Here is a 19,802-nt window from a genome sequence, read left to right as displayed (position 1 = left end):
ATTAACAGCTTAACAACCCTACTGTGAGCTGGGCACCAGTGGCTCATGCTTGTAATCCTAGCTACTTAGAGGGCTGAGATTTGAGGATCGTGGTTCGAAAACAGCCTAGGCAGAAAAGTCTGTGAGACTCTTATTTTTAGTAAACAACTCAGAAGAAGCCAGTAGTGGAGCTGTGGCTCAAATGGTAGACAGTGCCCAGGTCCTGAGTTCAAGTCCCAGGCCCAACCAAAAAAAAAAAAAAAAAAAAAAAGAACAGAACCCTACTGTATGCTGCCAGGTAGCAAATTAAGCATCCTACTGTGTGCTGCTGGGTAACAATTAAAGTGCCCTACTGCGTGTTGCTGTGCGCCTCTCACATTACCCATTTGGTCCTCACAGGTCCTCCATCTAGGTCTGTCCAGCAAGGAGGAAAATCAAGATGCACGAGCAGGAAGGGGAAGGAGGAGAGACGGGCCGAGGCAGCTCCCCCACCAGCGCCCCCTCATGGAGGGCGGGGGGCAGAGGCATCTGGTTGGCCATCGCCCCTGGGAGAAGCCGGTCATGGGGTAACACCTCAGGGTGACCCCTCACTCAGCAGTCATCGTCTACCCAACAAGAGGGGTCTACAGAAGGGAAAGGAAATCTGTGAGCCCAGAGGAGGTAGGAAGAGCCCCCGGGGTCCTGGGGGGCTCCCAGGGAGGCAGGCACACCCTGAGAACAGGAAGTTTCCGTCATGGTCTGTGCCCAAGTCGGGGAGACACAGTGCCCCCCTCCACACACACCTGGGGAAAGGAGGGGCACAAGCTAGAGTGAAGGGAAGGGTACTGTCCCCATCCTGAAAGTCTAAGAGGAGCCTGGGCATCTCATGATTCCCCCCACACGTGTGACACGCATTATACACACATATGTGCGCATGCAGAGCACACATGTGCACACAGACTGCATACTACATGCATCACAAAACACAAATGGTACCAACACATGCCTACAAAACACACTAGTGTCACATGCACATGCAATGTGCACACACACAAATACACAACACACCTATGCACATGCAGGAAGTGCGTGCTTGCGTATGACACATGTATGATGCATACCAGCACACATATACCCCTCCCCACACACTCACACTTGCAGTACACTCGTGTACACAGACACAAAGAGCTCACTCACCTCTACCCCCACCCCATGTCTTCACACATTCTCTTTCTTGAGCAATTCAAGGTTATCTAGACTTTTCCAAACGTCTTATTTTGGTTTAATAGCATTTCAGGTTTCAGAGACGCAGGGCAGATCTAGGTCAAGCAAGTTTAATTCGGCCCTAATAAAAGACGTGGTAAGTCAGCGCTGGCACGCGGATGGCAATCATCATGCCAGCAGGGAAGGGAGGGCGGCCTCGGAGTACAGAATACCCACACATTCTACCTCCCTCCAATTCACAGGCGTCTGCTCCCATGCTACTGAGTACCCTACACGAGGGGCCATTCAGGGTGATTGCTGGTCCCTTCCCCCCGATGGAGACATCCTCTCAAGATCTCTCCTGCTTCCCTTCCCAGTCCCCTGAGATGGTTGAGACTGGGTCTGGGGGTCCCAGAGGGATGGATGGGGACAGTGGCAAGTGGCAAACTGGCCATGCAGGCAAGGCAGGAATCATCTGGCAGTTTTCCTCGTGGCCCAGGAGGAGCCAAAACTCTGGGGTTTATGTGGGCGCCCCTGGTTTTTAAATGCTGGCAACTCACTGAAATCCAAATACCCTTGGACCAAAGAAATCACATCTGTGGGGCCGGGGTGGTCCCAGGTTGCCCATATGTGGCCCATGATGAGGAAGAAAATGGGGCTGGAGTTCAGAGACATGGGGCCTGAGTCAGGCCAAGACCCACTCACCACGCTGGCAGACTCCTCAGCCTCTCTGGACCTCAGTTTCCCTATATGTCCGAGACAAGGCTGAGCCAGACAATCTCCATGCTGCACCATGCAGGCCCCTCAGGGTGTGTGTGTATGCGGAGGGGGGAATAAAAGCCATGGGTAGAAAAGTGCCGTGTCTCCAGCCCCCGAAAACGGGGCATAACTTGACACCAGTTCAAGAACCCATAATTCAACCAGAAATGTTTGTCTTCCCAGGCTGAGGTTTTTGGAGGCAGTGGGCGTGTTTTTAAAAAAACACAACACACCAAGTCAGGAATTTCATAAGGAAAAAAAAAAAGTGGCAGGCGGAGCAAGCCACATCTGGGGATCTGCTTGCTGTCAGTACAAACTGTTCTGTCTCCCACAAATGACAACACAGGGTAGGAGCTGGCAAAGCCGCTGCCAGCCCCTCTGGAACCCGGGGCACAGCAGAAACAAAGGAGACTTCCTGGGGAACACTGCAGACAGAGCTGGGGTATCCCATCTCCTGAGTGAGGGAAAAGGAGGTGCCGGGCAGGGGCATTTCCATACCTGCTTTGATGAAGGTCAGCCTTTGGCTCAAACTCAAGCCATCAGGCTGGGTATGGTGGCACACTCCCGCAGTCACAGCTACATGGGAGGCAGAGCTAGGAAGATCAAGGTCTTAGACTGGCCCAGACCAAAGCAGGAGAACTACCTAAAACAAATTAAAGCTAGAAAAGGACCAGGGATATGGCCCAAGAGGTAGAGTACCTGCTTTGCCAGTGGGAGGCCACGGGTAAACGCCAGTACTGCCTAAAAGAGGAAAAAAATCCTGAAGCCACTTTCCCTGTCTCCTTCCGGAACAATGCTGATCATCACAGCCTCCATTTGTCTGGTGCAGACCGTGGGCCCAACCCTGGCTGATGCCTGTGTACATAGCCTCACTGAATCTGCAAGGACCCCTGTCACTCCCCCAGAAGAGGAAACTGAGGTCCTGCAGCTCAGTAAGTGGAAGAATCCAGATCCAGGGGTGTGTGTGTAAGTATGTGTGTGTGAGAGAGAGAGAGAGACAGACAGAGACAGAGACAGAGAGACAAAGACAGAGAGCGAGAGAGAGTGCAAGAGAGAGACAGACAGACAGAGAGTGCATGCACACACACCAGTCCTGGGGCTTGAACTCATGGCCTGGTTGCTGTTCCTGAGCTTTTTCCCTCAAGGCTGGTGCACTACCACTTAAACTACAGCTCCACCTGTGGCTTTTGGTAGTTAATTAAAGTTAAGAGTCTCATGGGCTTTTCTGCCCAGGTTGGCTCCAAACTTTGACCCTCTGTGCTCAGCCTCCGCAGTAGCTAGGAAAAGTTAACAGGTGTGAGCCGCCAGTGCTGGCTTTGGAACTGAGATGGCTGCCTACCACTGAAGAAAATCAAAGCCTCTGGTGCAACAGACTGTCAAAGTGGGAGAGGTCAGATGCCGGCAGCTCAAGGAAGATCGTGGTTCAAAGCCAGCCCTGGCAGGAAAGTCTATGAGACTCTCATCTCCAATGAGCCAACAAAAGCTGGAAGTGGAGCTCTAACTCAAGTGGTAGAGCACTAGCTTTGAGCAAAAAAGCTCAGGGACAGTGCCCAGGCCCTGAGTTCAAGCCCTAGGTCCAGCACATACACAAAACAAAACAACCAGCCCCCCCCCCAAATGGGAGCCAAATTCTTAGATTCTGGGTATTCCACATAAAACTGTAGATTTCTGGCTTCTACTAAAACAAAAACAAAAATCACAAGATCTGCCAATACTGTGTGCTCACATTTTTACAAAACTTCAGTTAAGGGGCTGGGAAGGTGGCTCAGTGGTAGAGCGCTTGCCTTGCAAGCGTGAGACCCTGGGTTCGATTCCTCAGCACCACATAAGCAAAAAGAAAAAAGCCGGAAGTGGCGCTGTCGCTCAAGTGGTAGAGCGCTAGCCTTGAGCTGAAGAGCTGAGGGACTGTGCTCAGGCCCAGAGTTCAGGCCCCACGACCAGACCCCCCAAAAAAAAAAAAAATAGACACAGTCCCTACTTCTCAGCATTGTAGCTCTCATCAGTATTGTAGCTCTCATCCTGGGACTCATTAGTTACTATTTCCTCCAGGAATGGTGCTAGTCTTTTCTGATCTCCCACAGTGGAATGAAGAAAGAAAAGACACTGTTCTTGCATTCATACTCTCTATCACAGGCATGGACAATGAAATGTGACAAGTTGGTCATTCATGTTAACAAGCGAGAGGAAGCCTGGGTGAGAAGCCCAAATCTCTTCCCCTTGGCCCTATGAACATTTGGGGCTGGCTAAGTCCTTGTTGTGTGTCATGGGATGGCGTAACACATGCCCACATACTGACTGCTCCCTGTGCCCCTGGCACCTGCCCCCAAGTTGGTAACAGAGTTAGCCTGAGTGCCAGCCAGCTGCAGGCTCGGCACTGGCAGGAGAGGTTATGAGCTGCTGCCTTTGGTTGAATCATCGAGGATTTGCCAACTGTTGGGGCCGTTTACGACTGCCCGCCTGAGCTGCTAGAGAAAGAACTGGGCACAAGTGGGAGGTCTGACCATTCTAAAGAATATTTGGACAGTTGCTTTACCACTAGAGAGAGAGGTCACGGGGGACACACCATTCTAAAACCTTTGCCACCGGAAGGGTCCCCTCTGGAGCCTGGGCTGTGTTGAAGGCTGTGGGAGAATGGGAAGAGGGATCCAGCGATCCCTGGCTGTCTCCAAATGTTTCCTCAGGTTCTCCACAAGCTGCAGCTCAGAGTGAATGTGCCCAAGGCTGGCCGCTCTCGGTTCAGAACCTGTGGAAATTATTCAGTGGCCGGAATGGCCAGGGAGAGAAGTCCTATGTCCCCCTAGGCCAGTCCTGTGGGACAGGGGCTTTGACATTTAAGCTCACTTAAAATCAGGTGGTCACTGGTATGGTGAGCTGGCAAACCAGTGCTTTGGTTTGTAGTGTTTGCCATTTATCCTGCCTGCATGGCTGATGTCAGGCTGCAGGGGTTTAACAACCAGCATACAGAATTCACATCTGGTGTGGCTCTGGCCGGATGGCTGCACTAGCCCTGGCTCGGCACTGGTGGAAAGGCCTCTTCAGTGCTCGAGCACAAGTGCCCACAAAAAGGGCCTGCGCAGGCTGGGCCCGGTCTGTCCTGGAATAGCTGGGAGAAGGAAGGAGCTGCTATGTCTAGAAATCAGAACCACTGAGGTGCTCTGGGATGGGCTACAGGGATGCGATGGAAAGAGGAGGCCAAGGTAACCCCAGGTCTTTGGCCTCAGCTTAGAGGAACTCAAAGCTGCCATTGCACCCAAATCAGGAGGGCAGTGGACAAGGCTGGGCAGGAAGGAAGGTATGAGCCTGTGACTGTGGGGCTCGGGCTCTGTCTCTCTGTCTCTCTGTCTTTCTGTCTGTCTCTCTCTCTCTTTCTCTTCCTCAGTGTCAGTACTAGGGCTTGAACTCAGGGCCTGGGCATTGCTCCTGAGCTTTTTTAACTCAAAGCTGGTGCTCACCCACTTGAGCCACAGCTCCACTTCCAGCTTTTGGGTGATTAATTAGAGATAAGAGTCTCACGGACTTTCCTGCCCTGGCTGGCTTTGAACCTTAATCCTCATATCTCAGCCTCCTGAGTAGCTAGGATTACAGGAATGAGCCATTTGTGTCCAGCTAGGCATCATGTCTTTCTGTCCTCACGGGAGAGTTATTTAATTGGGCCCACATTAGAGAGGGCATGGTAGAGATACACGCAAGTAAGGAATCCCATCCACTTGGCCAGGTGACAAGAGGCGCCAGCACCAATGACCCCTCTCCACCTGCCGTCTGCCTGGCCGCCTTGAGAACAGATGACCCACCCCAAACATCTCACTTGAGAGAACAGAGAACCTTCCAGGACAGTGTGAAAGAGCAGGTAGGGACAGAACACTTCCTGAAAGTGCCAGCCAAGGCCTGTTAGAGGCCGGGAGCACAAAACACCCACCATGAGCCTGACACAGTGCCTGCACAGAGCACAAATTCCACACACACCTGAGGATCTGGGGAGAAGGACAGATGCTACACGGCTCCAGGAGCATTGCGACACCGCCTAGGGGGACAGAGCCTGTCCACCCCTCAGCTCTCGCCAATGCTTATGACCTGTTTAGGAGGGCACCTTCTCCCACTCTGTCCCTACCCCCCACAGTAAGAGATGGGCAGATGACCTACATTTGAGTTCTTGAACCAGCCATACCTGAAACCTGATACCCTGGACACCTTCATTTCCCAGATAAATATATTTCCTTTTTGTCTTAGATCAATTCCTAACTAAGCTGTCTATCACTGGCATGTCTATCAGCTGAGTGGAGAAGGCTGATGATTTTAGCCTTGAGAGCTTGGGTACCCCATGACTGTAAAGGGTCTGGGATCTGTCCTTATCACCTGCATCTCTTACACAATTGTCTGATCTCCTGGGGTGATACCCCAAGTCCTTCCTCTCTATGTCTGTCACCCTGAGAATCTCCTCCCCTACCCCATTCCATGCGAACAACATAAGAACTTTGTTCTACACAGTGGGTGACAACCTATAGGAACCCTGAAAAGATTTTAGTACTTTTAAATCAAGGTCATCGTGTGGTCATGAGCTGATGAAAAGCGGGGGCAGGAGGGGAGTTTGGACTGATGCCGATGAGAAGCAGGGGGAGAGATGGGGGGGACGTTGGATTGGTGCCAGGATGAGCAGGAAAATGTCTGAGAAAGACATAAAATACGGCTCACTGACTGCTGCTCCCAAGCCGCCCAGCCCCGACCCTCACCCGTGGGCGCCAGTCCTACTTTCTTCTGGAAACAATTTTTAGCATCTCTTGGCATCCTCTCTGGTCCAGGAATTGGTAATAAAAGAAAGAGAGAGTGGGTAAAAGGTTTAATTAATTGCTTTTTACTTAAAAATCGATGCCTGGGGTCTCTGGTGAGGTTTTGAAAAGGGTGTCAAAGACTATAGAGTTCTCAGGTGGCTGTATGTGATTATTTAAAACAAGGACCTTTCTCATAAAAGATTCAGGTTTTCATGGTGTGTGTGTGTGTGTGTGTGTGTGTGTGTGTGTGTGTGTGTGAGAGAGAGAGAGAGAGAGAGAGAGAGAGAGAGAGAGAGAGAGAGAAAGAGAGAGAGAGAGAGAGAGAGAGAGAGAGAGAGAGAGAGAGAGAGAGAGAGAGAGAGAGAATGAGAGAGAGATTGATTTTCGTATCTTTTGAAAAAGAATCAAAGCACCCACCAATCAAACCGGTGCTGCTTTTTGCTGGTGATTTTGGTGATGGAGTCTCAAGGACTTTTCTGCCTGGGTTAGCCTTTGATCCTGCAGAGCTCAGCCTCCTGAATAACTAAGATGATAGGCGTGAGCCACTGGTACCTAGTTGGCAGAATTCTTGTTCTCTTTTGTTTTTCCTTTTGCTCATCTCGAGGTTTGAACTCAGAGCCTCGCACTTGCAGGGCTAGCCCTCCACTACTTGAGCCATGCCACCAGCCAGTGCATATTTTTGAACAAATGAGTGAGTGTAGTCTCTGTGTTCCAGAGGACACGGGCCCTAGCCTGGAGGAATTACGGGGAAACCACTCACCTGGTCACAGGCAAGTAGGAGCAGAAGCTCCTGGAGAAACATGTATTTCCAAAACAAAAGAAAGGGACAAGAAACAAAATGAACACCCCAAAAGTGTAACCACAGTCATCTCCCGGAGTCTTTCTCCCTCTAACCAGTCCCCACCATGGCACTAATTCACTTGGCTCTTCTCCCTTAAAAAGAAAAGCTGCTCACACAGGTTTTACGCTAACCACAGGGAAAAAAAGGAAAAGAAGAAAAAAAAAAGACTGATAGATCCTTCTGGAATGTCTCCAATCTGACTGTGGCCACCGGGGGAGTAGCGCCGGGCGTAGCTGGGAACATGTCAGTGTCCCTTCATTCTCCGCTCCAAGCAAGAGCCAATGAAGAGCACTGTGCTGCCGGGCCTTATTTGAGTTCCTCTGTCTACCAGGTCTGAAGTAGAAAGTTGCAGGGGTCAGAGGGTCCACCCCGCTGCCCAAGTCACACAGCAGGTCAGCCAGGGGGCAGGGAGTCAGTCCACCGCCATCCCCTTCCTAACAGCTGCCCTATGACATGACTGTCACCGCCCGGGGCCAGGTCTGGCTGGGCGGGATGGAGGTCATTCACTCCTGGCCAGCACGGGCCTCTTAGTAGTGTCACTCAGGGGTCAGTCCAGGCCACCATCCATCCCTCTTTCCACTAGCTGTCAAGAAAACAACCCACTTGCTGTCAACGGAAAAGGGGAAAAAAGCCACCGGACTTTGCTCATGGAAGATAAAAGATGCTGCCTTTTATTTTACTTGATTTTAAATGCTAGAGGTTCTGCGGATAGAGGTCTGGCCCTGGTGCCTTCTAGCCAGGTCCTGCCCTCCCCAGACAGTGCTACTGAACCCGAAGAGACCCATAAACACTGGCTGGATTTGGGGAAGTCTCCGGCATCCCTATCGAGGGTCTGTGTGAATGTTCTAGAAGGCTCGTTCCAGGTGGCAGCGAGGAACAATTGGTGCTTTGGGTCACAAAGCCCTGCCACCCAATGTGTTGGGGCCCAGTCCAAGTCTCAGTTTCCCCAATTGTCAAGTGGACACACCTATGCCAGGACTGTTTTTTTTTTTTTTTCTCTTTGGAGGAAAATGAAATGCACTTGGTAGAAATATGTCCCCCTGACCACTTATGAGAGATTGTTAAGTCTATTTCCTCCCCATACCCTCTGCCGGCCCCCAGCTCTGACACGGAAGCACCCACATCTTTTCATCCTCCAAGGCCCAGGGTCTGGGGAAGTTTTTGTTCCATACATAACAGCTCATGGAGGCTCCCTCCCACAGCATTATGCAGAGGCTAGGGAAACTGAGGCAGCACTAGGCTAGACTGTGAACACAGAAAGTTGGGCTCCCAAGCTAGGGCTGAGATCTGGAGGGTCAGAGGTTCATCAGTCATGAACCTACCATGGGCAAAGAAAGAATTCAGCTTACGAGCCCAGGCACCATCAGACCTGGGGCATTCTGAGGGGCACCAGGCAAAGCCGGGGTGAGGTGGCGGCCACACACTGCTCGCAGAATAAGGCAGTCAGAGTAAAAATGAGCCATCTTTTTTTTTTTCCTTTTCTTTTTTAGTTCATTAAGGTTTGTGGAGGGAACAAGAACCTTGGTTTTTTTGTTTTTTTCTCTTCCCCTGACGTCCCTTTCGTTTCTTTCAAAGGCTACTCAATAGCAGCGTTGAAGTCTGAGGTTCAATCACAAAGTCCCTATTGTGACCGAGGGGTCTCCCTGGCCTTTAAGTTCGGGTTATAAAAATTTGGTCTGTGTCCAAAGTCTGGCTTTAATAGAATATTTTAATTGTGTTTAATGAATATTATTTTAAAATCTAGTTGGCAGTTTCAGAATGTGGTCTTTTATTTTCAAATTAAAATGAACTCATGTTCCGTGCTGTCTCGGGGGCAGGGGGCCGGTGTGACATTGGGGTGATCGTCTCACAAACTACTACTGAGTACTTACTATGTGCCTGACACCCTACTGTGCACTTGGTGAAATGCATCTTGTTTAAGCAACCACTGGGTGGCTTTTGGGAGAAGCTGAGAGGGTCAAATGAAGGTGGCAGGGCCAGGGACCAGCTGAGAAACTGAGGCTCAAGTCAGCTCTGCTTTGATTCTGACCACAGCTTCAAGGCTGACCCACGGGCCTGGACACAAAGCTCAGTTTCCCAGGGAGCGTCTGCTTTAGCTTCTCACAGTGACTCTATAACACAGCATGGATGAGTATCATCCTTTTTAGGAAAGGGAAAACTGAGGCCAAAAAAGCCTAAGTCTGAGGCCTCTAGTCACCATACTGATAACTAATAAGTGAGCAATGAGAACAGTAGCTGACCGGGGTAGAATTGTGTCCAGCCCTGCTCTAAGTACTGTTTATCATTAACCCCATCCCCACTCTGGGGAAGTATGCCAGGATCCACTTAGAGCATGGATGGAGAAAATGAGGCACACAGAAGCTGGGTGGCTTTTCCAAAGTCTAACAGCTGGGATGGTAATCTGTCTCCTGGTTCATGCTTCCAACGCCCCTCCCCTAGCGATGTCCATGCTGAGGCTTCCTCCTCTGCCTCTGCCCACTCCACGCCACTTCTAAGAAGGCAGTGTGCTGGGGTGGCAAGGGCACACACACAAATACCCTACGGCGTTGTTGTCTTTGTTTTGTCAAAACTGGGGTTTGAACTCAGGGACTTACAGTCAGTTTCCTTTCTTGCTCATAGTTGGCACTTTACCACTAGAGCCATGCATCTAGCCTGATACTTTGCTGGTTATTTGGAGAGAGAGAGACAGAGAGAGAGAGAGAGAGAGAGAGAGAGAGACAGAGAGAGAGACAGAGAGAGAGACAGACAGACAGACAGACAGACAGACAGACAGACAGACAGACAGAGTGTGTGTATGTGTGTGTATTGTTGGGTTTTCTTCTTGCCAGGGCTTGAACTCAAGGCCTGGGCACTATCCCTGAGCTTCTTTGTGTTCAAGGCTAGTGCTCTACCACTTGAGCCACAATACCACTTCTGGATTGTTCTGAGTAGCTTATTGGAGATAAGAGTCTCACAGACTTTCCTGCCCAGGCTGGCTTCAAACCACCTCAGCTCTCAGCCTCCTGAGTAGCTAGGATTACAGGCCTGAGCCACCATTGCCTGGTGATTTTGCACATGTGTGTTTTTAATTGGTTTTTTTTTTTTTTGGTCTTTTCTGTTTTGGGGATTGAACCCAGGACATTACACTTGCTAGGCAAGTACTTTAACCAGCTCATGCTGGGGGGTTTTTTGGAGATAAGAGTCTTGCAGACTTTTCTGCCAGATCTGGCTTCAAATTGGGATCTTCCAGCTCTAAGCCTCCTGAATAGCTAGGATCACACATATGAGCCACTGGTGCCCGGCTTGGCCTGGGTTTTTCTGGGTGAGGGTCTGCAGAATGGGGTCTCTTCCCCCCACCCTCTGCTTAAATGATAAGAAAGCTCCAGAAGTCATGGCTGCACCCTCCCTTCCCCCTCAGGAGAGAAGAGGCAGGGGGCTATAAGGGAGCCTTGCTGGGAGCCGCCTTAGTTAGGAGGTACTAGACTCAGTGCTTCTCCCCTGAGCATCTCTAGGTAGCCCTGACTAGCTAGAAGAGCCAGGAAGACCAACAGACATGCTGGTGGCAATAGCTCCTAGCGCCGGCCACATGCCAGCCTAGGAGAGAATGGGTAAATAATGTCTTTGAAATGGCTTATGAAATGTCCTGGCATATGTGACTTCTTGTCAACAAAGCTTGCCGTGTCATACTGCCACAGACTGGGGGAATGCACTTTCCGTACTTTAGGCTGTGCGGGGCACGGGGTCTCCGCAGCCACCCCAGACCACAGCTCAGGCAGGCAGAGCAGGGGTGCCACCCCGCTTCACCTGCTTCCACACATCCCTTCCTTTCTAAGGCCATGGAGAGGCGGGAGGAGGGATGACTTTGAACTCTAGCTCTCCAGGACTGATTGAGAGGAAGGGCAGAATGCAGAACCTACTTTTTAGAAATCCAAACCGGGCTTCATCCTGGCTCTGACACAAGCCGTGACCTTGAACGTGCTCCTTTGCCTCCCTGAGACTCATCTCCACTTCGGAACCCCAGGATGAGAGCAGTAGTGCACTTGCTAGCAGTCTTTAAACATATAAAAGATTTCCTTCACACAGGCCAGCTGGCTCACACCATCAGACAACTGGCTACAGCCAAATATATCATACAACTCATTTTCCCCCTTCAAAAACAAAAACAAAAAGACCAAAACCTAATTCACTGAAAACAAACATTAAAAAGTGACAAAACTGCCAGGTACTGGTGGCTCATGCCTGTAATCCTAGCTACCCAGGAGGCTGAGATCTGAGGATTGTGGTTCAAAGCCAGCCCAGGCAGGAAAGTCCATGAGACTCTTATCTCCAATTAACAACCAGAAAACTGGAAGTGGTGCTGTAGCTCCGTGGTAGAGTGCTTATCTTAAACTGAAGAGCCAGCACCCAGGCCCAACCAAAAAAAAAAAAAAGACAAACTGCCAGGTACTGGTGGCTCATATCTATAATTCTGACTACTCAAGAGGCTGAGATTTGAGGATCCAGGTCGGAAACTAGCCTGGGCAGTAAAGTCCATGAGACTCCTATCTCTAATTAACTAGCAACAAGCCAGAAGTAACAAAGGGTGAACAAATGCAGCAGTGGTACTCACTAGACATTATGTTGAAAATCAACTATACAACCTGTGGGCGGGGGACAGAAGGGAAAAACTAGGAGGGAATGAAGGAAGTAGTGACACTGTCCGAAAAGAAATGTGCTCATTACCTAACTTATAAAACACTAACCATTCTGTACATCACCTTTATAATAATAACAAAAATATTTAATTTTGTTAAAGTCAGAAGTGGAACTGTGGCTCAAGTGGTAGAGCTCCATCCTTGAGTGAAAAAGGTCAAGGACAGCATCCAGGCCCTCAGCTTAAGTCCCAGTACCAGCATAGAACAAGACAAATCAAACCACCTCAATCCCAGTGCTCCAAATCTGTATCTGTATCGTGTGTGAGTGCGTGAGTGCGTGAGTGCGTGAGTGCGTGTGTGTGTGTGTGTGTGTGTGTGTGTGTGTGTGTGTGTGTGTGTGTGTGTGTGTGTGTGTGTGTGTGTGTGTGTGTGTGTGTGTGTCTGCCAGTCCTGGAGCTTGAACTCAGGGCCTCAGCACTGTCCATGAGCTTTTGTGCTCAAGGCTAGTGTTCTACCACTTAGCCACAGCTCTACTTCCAGCTTTTTTTGGAAGTTAATTGGAGGTAAGAGTTTCATGGACTTTCCTCCCCACGGTGACTTTGAACTGCGATCCTCAGCTTTCAGCCTCCTAAGCAGCTAGGATTACAGGCGTGAGCCACCAGTGCCCGGCTCCTTTTATCACTTTGTCTTTCTCATGGGTGCCTGAGCAAGGTGGAGGCAGTCCAGCGAGGCAGCGTTTCAGACTTGTGCTGGGTGGAAGAATTCTTTCTCCCCTCCTTCCCCCCTTCCCTCCACACCCCAGCAACAACTTCCCCAGGGAACATGGGCTGTTTAGTAAGAAGCACAGAGCCAGGCCTATGGCAGACCAGACCGGAGGTGAATAATCTCCCCGGCTCCATTCTTTGTCACGGCTGGATGGGGCCAAAATCCTGTTGACAACACAGACACAAGTCACAGCTTGCTCTGCCACATGACACCGGGCGAGCAGAGCCCAGAGCCCAGCCGAGTCTCGGCTTCCTTTACCATGCCAGTGACACCAAAGGCCAGAGGTGCCTGGTCTTCCTCCCCTCCCCCTCCCCCCTTCCCATCCCCAACCAAGCAGGACATTCCCACCTGGGCTAGGAGAGGACCCATGTCCCTAGAATACACAGAACCAAATCCCAGATTCGTGCAGATAATATACAGCCACAAACGAAAACCACTTCTTCACATGGACACCTCTCCACATCCCCAAGAGGTGGTTTACAGCCTGCAGGGACTTTCCGCAGGCTTCTGGATGGTTCTCCATGTAGACACTCCCTCTACCTCTCCGTTTCAGGAAGTGGACAATCAATATGACCTAAAGTTTTGGCCCTGCACTCGGCACCCAAATGCTTTAAAAAAAAAAAAAAAAAAAAAGCCCACAAGTGGAACAACAACAAAAAATGTTTTAGAAACTATGCTTAGCCACAAAATGACCATAAGAAAGGAATGGACAGTGAGGACATGGGCCAGGCCAGCACGGAACATTTCAAACTCTGGCTTCTGCAGCTCTAAACATCCGAAAGAGAGCTCAGGGTGACAGAGGATCCCCTAAACCTTTGCGTTTACTCCAGAACTGTGAAAGGGAAAGTTCCAGAAGAGACCATCGGATCAGCCATCTCCCTTTCCCACAAGATATCTTCTCTAGCCCTGAGGACCCAGATCAGGAGAGCAGAAACCCCATTCCCGCATCCAGTTTGACCACAGACATCTCCCAGGCAGGAATGTGGACTTGGCCAGGGAACCGACTCCAGTGGTTTTCGCCCTGTTTTGGTGACCTTGATCGGGGCCTATTTATGCACTTCAAGCTCATGACCTAATACATGTTGGTTTGGCTTTCCTTCTTGTAATAGCAGCCTGTAAAAAGCTTTGGAGAATTCCCTGTGTTTTCTCACTTTGGGTCAAAAAAATAAAATCGATATCTAAGTAACCTTTAAAAAAAAAAAAACAACAACCCCAAAACAAAACACCAGGCCTGTGCAATCTAAAAATGCAAAGCATGACTTTCCACCTCGGCTAAAGCAAACTCTCAAAGTTCACAGAACCACTGGGGTAAAGATGAACTTCCAAGGTGAAGTCTTTAGTAAGGGCATATGTGAGGATTAGCTAAAGCAGGACTGTTTGACCTGAGTCAAACAATGACATTTAAAACTCATGGTAAAGCAATTACTGGGTGGAATTTTTTCCGTGTTTTCCCTATTTCTTAAACAGAAGTGTATATGTTCTGAGCATAGTTTCTTGCTGTAATTTTCTTTCTTGGCAAATCTACCTCTTACCATGAAACCCGAAGTATGCACGCTCACAGAAACAATAATGGTTCAGACAAACCCGGCTGTCTCTGGAAGGATTTCACTTTGCAAAATTAAAATGCCTTTTTGGCCCATACACTGTATTTCAATTCTGAAAGACAGTTGTGGCAGAGATAAATAGGAAAGGAAGGAGAATTGACAGATGTAGCCGATGTGAGACAAAAGTGAAGTTATTCCATTCCTGCAGGAGCCTGACCCACCAGGGTTCCTTTCTTCGGAAGAAAAGAAAAAAGTCAATCTGATCATTGTTAACATCCACGGGGTCGGCAGATCTCTGAATACACTCAAGCAGTTACGTGTCCTTTCTTTTCCGTCTGCGATGCACAGACGTGAAAAACCCAACATGCTGGCTAGAAGAGAAAAGCGGGTAGAAAGCCTGCAGCCATTGAAATCACACTCGTTTTATGTACACTGATTATGTTCGCTCCGAACTTTCCGTTCTATACTCCATACGCTTTGAGAGATGTTTAAATTGGCATTGTTGAACATCTGAGTTTCTATTTTAAGTTTCTGCATGTATCTGAAACCAGAGGCCGACTTTTCAAAAACAGTCCCAGGGAGCGAACACATCTGGGCTCCCGCCACTATCATGAGAAGTGATGACAGCATGGATGAAGCCCCTGATGTCCCCCCAAAGACACACCTCACGGCCTCCCCACTGACCCGAACCCTGCCTGCCCTAGTCTCAGACCACCAAGGGCCTCCCTTAGCTCTCAACCTGTCAAAGACCCACAGCCCTGGCAACCTGACATCCGGGAACCAGTGATCCAAGATCCCCCACTCCCCCGATGGTGACCAGCTGCTCTCTTGACCACCATCCGTCCACCCAGCAATAAGCTGCAGCTCTGCCTACCTGACCAGCCCAAGGCCTCCCGGCCGTCGCTGCAGCTGCTGCTGCTCCAACAGCGTACTGACTCATTTTCGGAACTGAGATGCATGGCGCTAGTATCCAGGGAACAAATCAGATCCCTCCTCGGAAATCAACAGTCTTTGTCCTTCACGGAGCTGTCCCCCACCTGCCACATGGGACTCGCACAGATTCAGGGTTGTGTTTTCTAAATACTTAATGTGAGTTTTCCTCCATTTCAAACAACAGTAAAAAAAAAAAAAAAAAAAGTAAAAGAAAAGAAAAGGAAAAAAAAATCCGAAAAACAACAACAAAAAGAAAAAACATCAAGGCAGCTTGAGGAAACAATCTGATCTGTGTCATTTTCAGACTATTCCTCCCCAGGGGAGGAGAGGGGACAACCCCGGAAGGGAGGGGAGCGGAGACTCTCGGCCTCGGTAAGGCAAACTCTACAGAGAGCAGACCGACATTCCATGGGGCTCCTGAGCCTGCAGGACTCATCTGATCAGTGGCTGGGCTGGGAGCTAACCTTCACAGGGCCCCAACCTTCACAAGGCCCCAGTGAGAATCTAGTGCAGGGCACACAACGGAGGGCAGTTATGGGCATCATGATCAGGATTCCGTCCCCCCTGTGCCCCTGGCAGGTTCTTTCAACCTGGAAGCTGAAGCGCATCACACGAAGGACCAACAAGCTCCAGCGCCCTCCCCCCCCCCCCCCCATTCACACTTGTCACCTGACAGCAGGCTTATCCTCCCTGGATTAGAAGAAGGGGTTAGACAAACACCATTAGGCCAGTTAAGATCTTCAAAGGGCCAAAATGAGGTATTGACTCCAGCCAATTCTCAGCTAATCGTTTTCCTACCAGAATCTTCTTTATGTTGGGTGTGAGAGGCCACACATGATGTGTGTGTGTGTGTGTGTGTGTGTGTGTGTGTGTTCTGTCAACAGCTCGTGTTTCTCAACTCTGGGGTTAATTCTCTGTATAGATTTCCCCTGGGAAAAGCCCACCAACTCCTTTTCTAGAACAACTAGCTGGGAAAAAAAAGTGCCCCCTCCTCACCCCACTCTCCCAGTAAAACCTAGTCTCTGGAGATGATTGACCGTTCACCCCCCCCCTTCCCACCCACAAGCCCCAGAGACAAGAGGCAAGAGAGAAGTGAGTAGGTTCCCCGTAACAGAAGTGGCTGGGGAGAGGGGGCTCTGTTTATCCAGATTTTTCCTATTGACATGCAATCAGACCCCTGACCTCTATGCACAGGACACGCACACCCCAGACCTGTGGCCACAGCATTGACTCTCGTTCTTCCTCCCAAGCATCTTCTCCAGGTGGGAGGGTGGGGGCCTGCCCACGGCATCCATCCCCGGCATCCCCGTGGAGAAGGGATGAGGGGGGGATTTAGGATTCCCTCTGGATCTCAGCTCCACCAAGGGAGCCCTGGCCTGGCTCCCTTTCCCTCCTTTCCTACTGACACCCAGAAAGGCAGCTGTCACACACGCCTGGGAACCTCATGTATTCTCCGTAACAGCCTGAAATTTTATTATACAAGGAGTGTATTGCTGGCCTAATTAGTTTCAAACTGGGCATCGCAGCTGAGGACATGAGAAAGAAGTGGAGGAGGGAGGGAAGGAAGCTCACACGCCCGCGTAACTCTCAGCTCTTACGCCCTGACACAAGTTACCCTTGGAAAAGTAGCTGCAAAAATCAGGAAACAGAATCCCGGGGAAACCCAAAACGCCTTCAAGTGGACGTGCTTGGACTGCATATGTGATTTTGCCAACTGCCGGCGTCTCCGTAGCTCACTCTGCCTCGGTGGAAAATGTACTCAGCTGCCCTTTGCTCAGCCGGTATTTTATCAATTTATCCGTCTGGAACTCGGCTACAGTCTCTTCCAAGCAGAAATCATACCCTATATCTGAAACGGCATGTTTGGGTGTTTTATCAAATAAATGGCAAGTAATCCTATAACAAGTCAACAAATCACATAATTTTTCTTGGGGGAGGGGGTTGGTTATAAGACTTGAACTCCAGGCTGGGGCCTGTTTCTGAGCTTTTTTTTTTGCCCAAGGCGAGTGCTCTACACTAGGAGCCACAGCTCCATTTCCCATTTTCTGACGGTTAATTAGAGATAAGGGTCTCATAGACTTTCCTACCCTGGATGGCTTTGAACCACAATCCTCAGATCTCAGCCTCCAAAGTAGCTAGGATTACAGGCGTGAGCCACCAGTGCCCAGACACATCTCATCTCTTTAAGATGTGTTTAGCTTGACAAAAAGGGCTTGAAAAGAAAATTCTAGAGCTAACTAGTGATTAAAGCAGCTGTTTCTGAAAATCCCAAAGTGTTAGAGTGGTAAGGAAACATCTTTTCATTCCATTTCCTTTAGTCTCTGATACAGGGAGGGGATTCCTGTGTTTATCAAGTATTCACAAGCCTTGAGAATAATAACCCAAGTACTTTGCTCAGTAAATTATTTCAAGGCAGAGGAAAAAAATAAACCACGCCAAGTTCTTTAAAATAGTTAAAAGTACAGCTAAAAGTACAAAAGAACAGCTAAAAGTACAAAAGAACAGGGATGTACAAATGGAAGGAAAGAAAAGGAACAGAGAAAGACAGAGGAAGAAAAAAGAAAAATACGAGAGAGGGGAAGGAGGAAGAGAGAAGAAGAAAGTCTACTGGTCCTGTCCACCTTGGTTTTTATCGGAATCCCATTTTTGTGAGTTTTAGATTTTCTAAGCGTTTCCTTCGAAGATGAGGTTTTGAACACAAACACCATTTTATGTCCTGTTGTGGATTTTCTTTTAAACAGTGAAACTGCTATCATTTAAAAATGTAAATTACCTTTTAATTGTGCTCAGTCTAAGGATCTATTCGTCCAGGACCTATTAAATTTGAGGGCCCAAGGTGATGGGGGTGGGGGGAAGATTTGAGTAAACGGATTGAAAAATTCTTTCACAAAGGTCACTGGGCAAAGCCGCCGCGCTCGCTCTCCCTGCTCCTCGGCGAGGACCGGTATTATAGGCGGTAACCATGGCAGGCGGCCCGCCGGGAGTCTGCGGGGCTCCCCGCGCTCCTAGATACTGCGCCCCGAAGCAAGGAGGAGAATCCGCAGACGGAGTCTGCACCGCGGGCGCGGCCGCTGCGCTCCCGGGAGCTCGGGCCTCGGCCCCGGGATCCTCGTTTCGCCACCGCCCGGCAGGGCTGCCTCCACCCCGAGTCAACGTTCCCTTAAAGACCATTCAATCAAGAGGCGGCGGCGAGCGCGCGCGGCATTCCGGGGCGCGGAGACCCGGGCCGTGCGCCCACGCCCGCACCAGGACGCCCTTGATTCGTTGGGATTGTCTAAGGAGCACCCCACGCTCGGCGGCGCGCCGTCCACCCCGAGCCGCGGCTCCGAGGGGAACCGCACGGATCCCGCCGGCGGAGGGAAGCGGGGTCCGCGGCCGAGCGCGCCCGGGGCTTGACACCCGCGTGTGCGCGGATTGGGTTCAGGACGCCGGGCCGGCGCGGCGAAGACGCCCTCCGGCCCCGCGGCCGCCAAGTTTCCCAACTTCCAGCGACGGCTTCCGCGGCCGCCGGGACCCCCGCCGTCCGCCCGCGGTGCCCGGCGCGGGGACTGTGCGGGCCGGGAGGCGCAGACCAGGCGGCCGGCCCCGTCCGGGTCCGGCGATCGCCTCGGCCCCGGGGGCCCCGTCCACCCCGGCCCCAGGGCGTGAGCTGGGCTCCGGGCGCCTCTGCGGTCCGCCCTGGGCGCGCCGCTCCCCGCGCGTCCCGGCGGCCCGACCGCGACCCCGCGCCCCGCGCGCCGTGCACTTGTCCCGCGGCGGGCGGGAGAACGACGGCGCGGGGAAACTGAGGCTCGGAGCCTGGAAGGGGCTTTTCCCGGGAGCGGACCTGCCCGCGGGCCCCGGAGTCGCAGCACCCCGGTGCGCCCCGTGCGCCGCGCGCGGCCGGGCGGCGGGCGTACTCACCGCGCGGTTCGGCGCCGAGGGCGCGGGTCCCGGCGGCGGGCGCTGCCGCCTCCTCCCGGGCCGCCGCCGCCGTCGCTGCCGCCTCCTCCCGGGCCCCCTTTTCCGAGCCCGGCCGGGGCCCTGCTCTGACCCCCGCCCGGGGACGCCGGGACGCACGGCCGGCGGCGGGACGCGGCGCGGGGCGCGGGCCCTGCAGAGTCGCCGCGCTCGCTCGCTCGCTCCCGGGTCCCCGAGGCGGCGAGCCCAGCCTCCGCCCCCCGCGCCGCCTCCCCGGCCGCCGCGCTCGCCCAGCCCGCCAGGCCGGCAGGGCTGATTGGAGGCCGCCTCGCCAATGGCGCCAGCGTGCATTCATTCATTCCGCCGCCCATTCATTCATTCCTCCCGTGGAGCCAGCACCGAGAGCCGGCGCGCGGGGTCGGCCCGGGCGACCCCCGACCGTGCCCTGGGCCTGCCCAGCGTTCCAGAGTTCGCAAACAGCCTTCAGGATATGGTGTGGGGGCAGGAGGACTCCCAACCG

At 51.6% G+C, this 19,802-nt stretch overlaps 1 protein-coding gene across 2 annotated transcripts in view; it reads right to left on the bottom strand.

The window, feature by feature from the left end:
- The window catches only part of Eya2 (EYA transcriptional coactivator and phosphatase 2), a 112,729-nt gene extending 93,347 nt beyond the window's left edge, over positions 1-19,382 (bottom strand). Inside the window, exon 1 of one of the 2 annotated variants that reach the window (XM_069989918.1) lies at positions 19,286-19,382. The gene's annotated coding sequence lies outside the window, so the exon portion shown is untranslated. Of the gene's footprint in view, positions 1-15,323; positions 15,386-19,285 lie in introns of those variants that run through there. The other variant, XM_069989919.1, reaches the window with a different exon arrangement.
- Between the last annotated feature and the right edge of the window lie 420 nt (positions 19,383-19,802).

Source organism: Dipodomys merriami, unplaced genomic scaffold, assembly GCF_024711535.1.
Source record: "Dipodomys merriami isolate MVZ:Mamm:240054 unplaced genomic scaffold, mDipMer1.0.p SCAF_39, whole genome shotgun sequence".
In the NCBI taxonomy this organism is placed as follows: Eukaryota; Metazoa; Chordata; class Mammalia; order Rodentia; family Heteromyidae; genus Dipodomys; species Dipodomys merriami.
The sequence above is the reverse complement of the archived record's forward strand: the minus strand, read 5'-3'. Positions and strand labels throughout refer to the sequence as shown.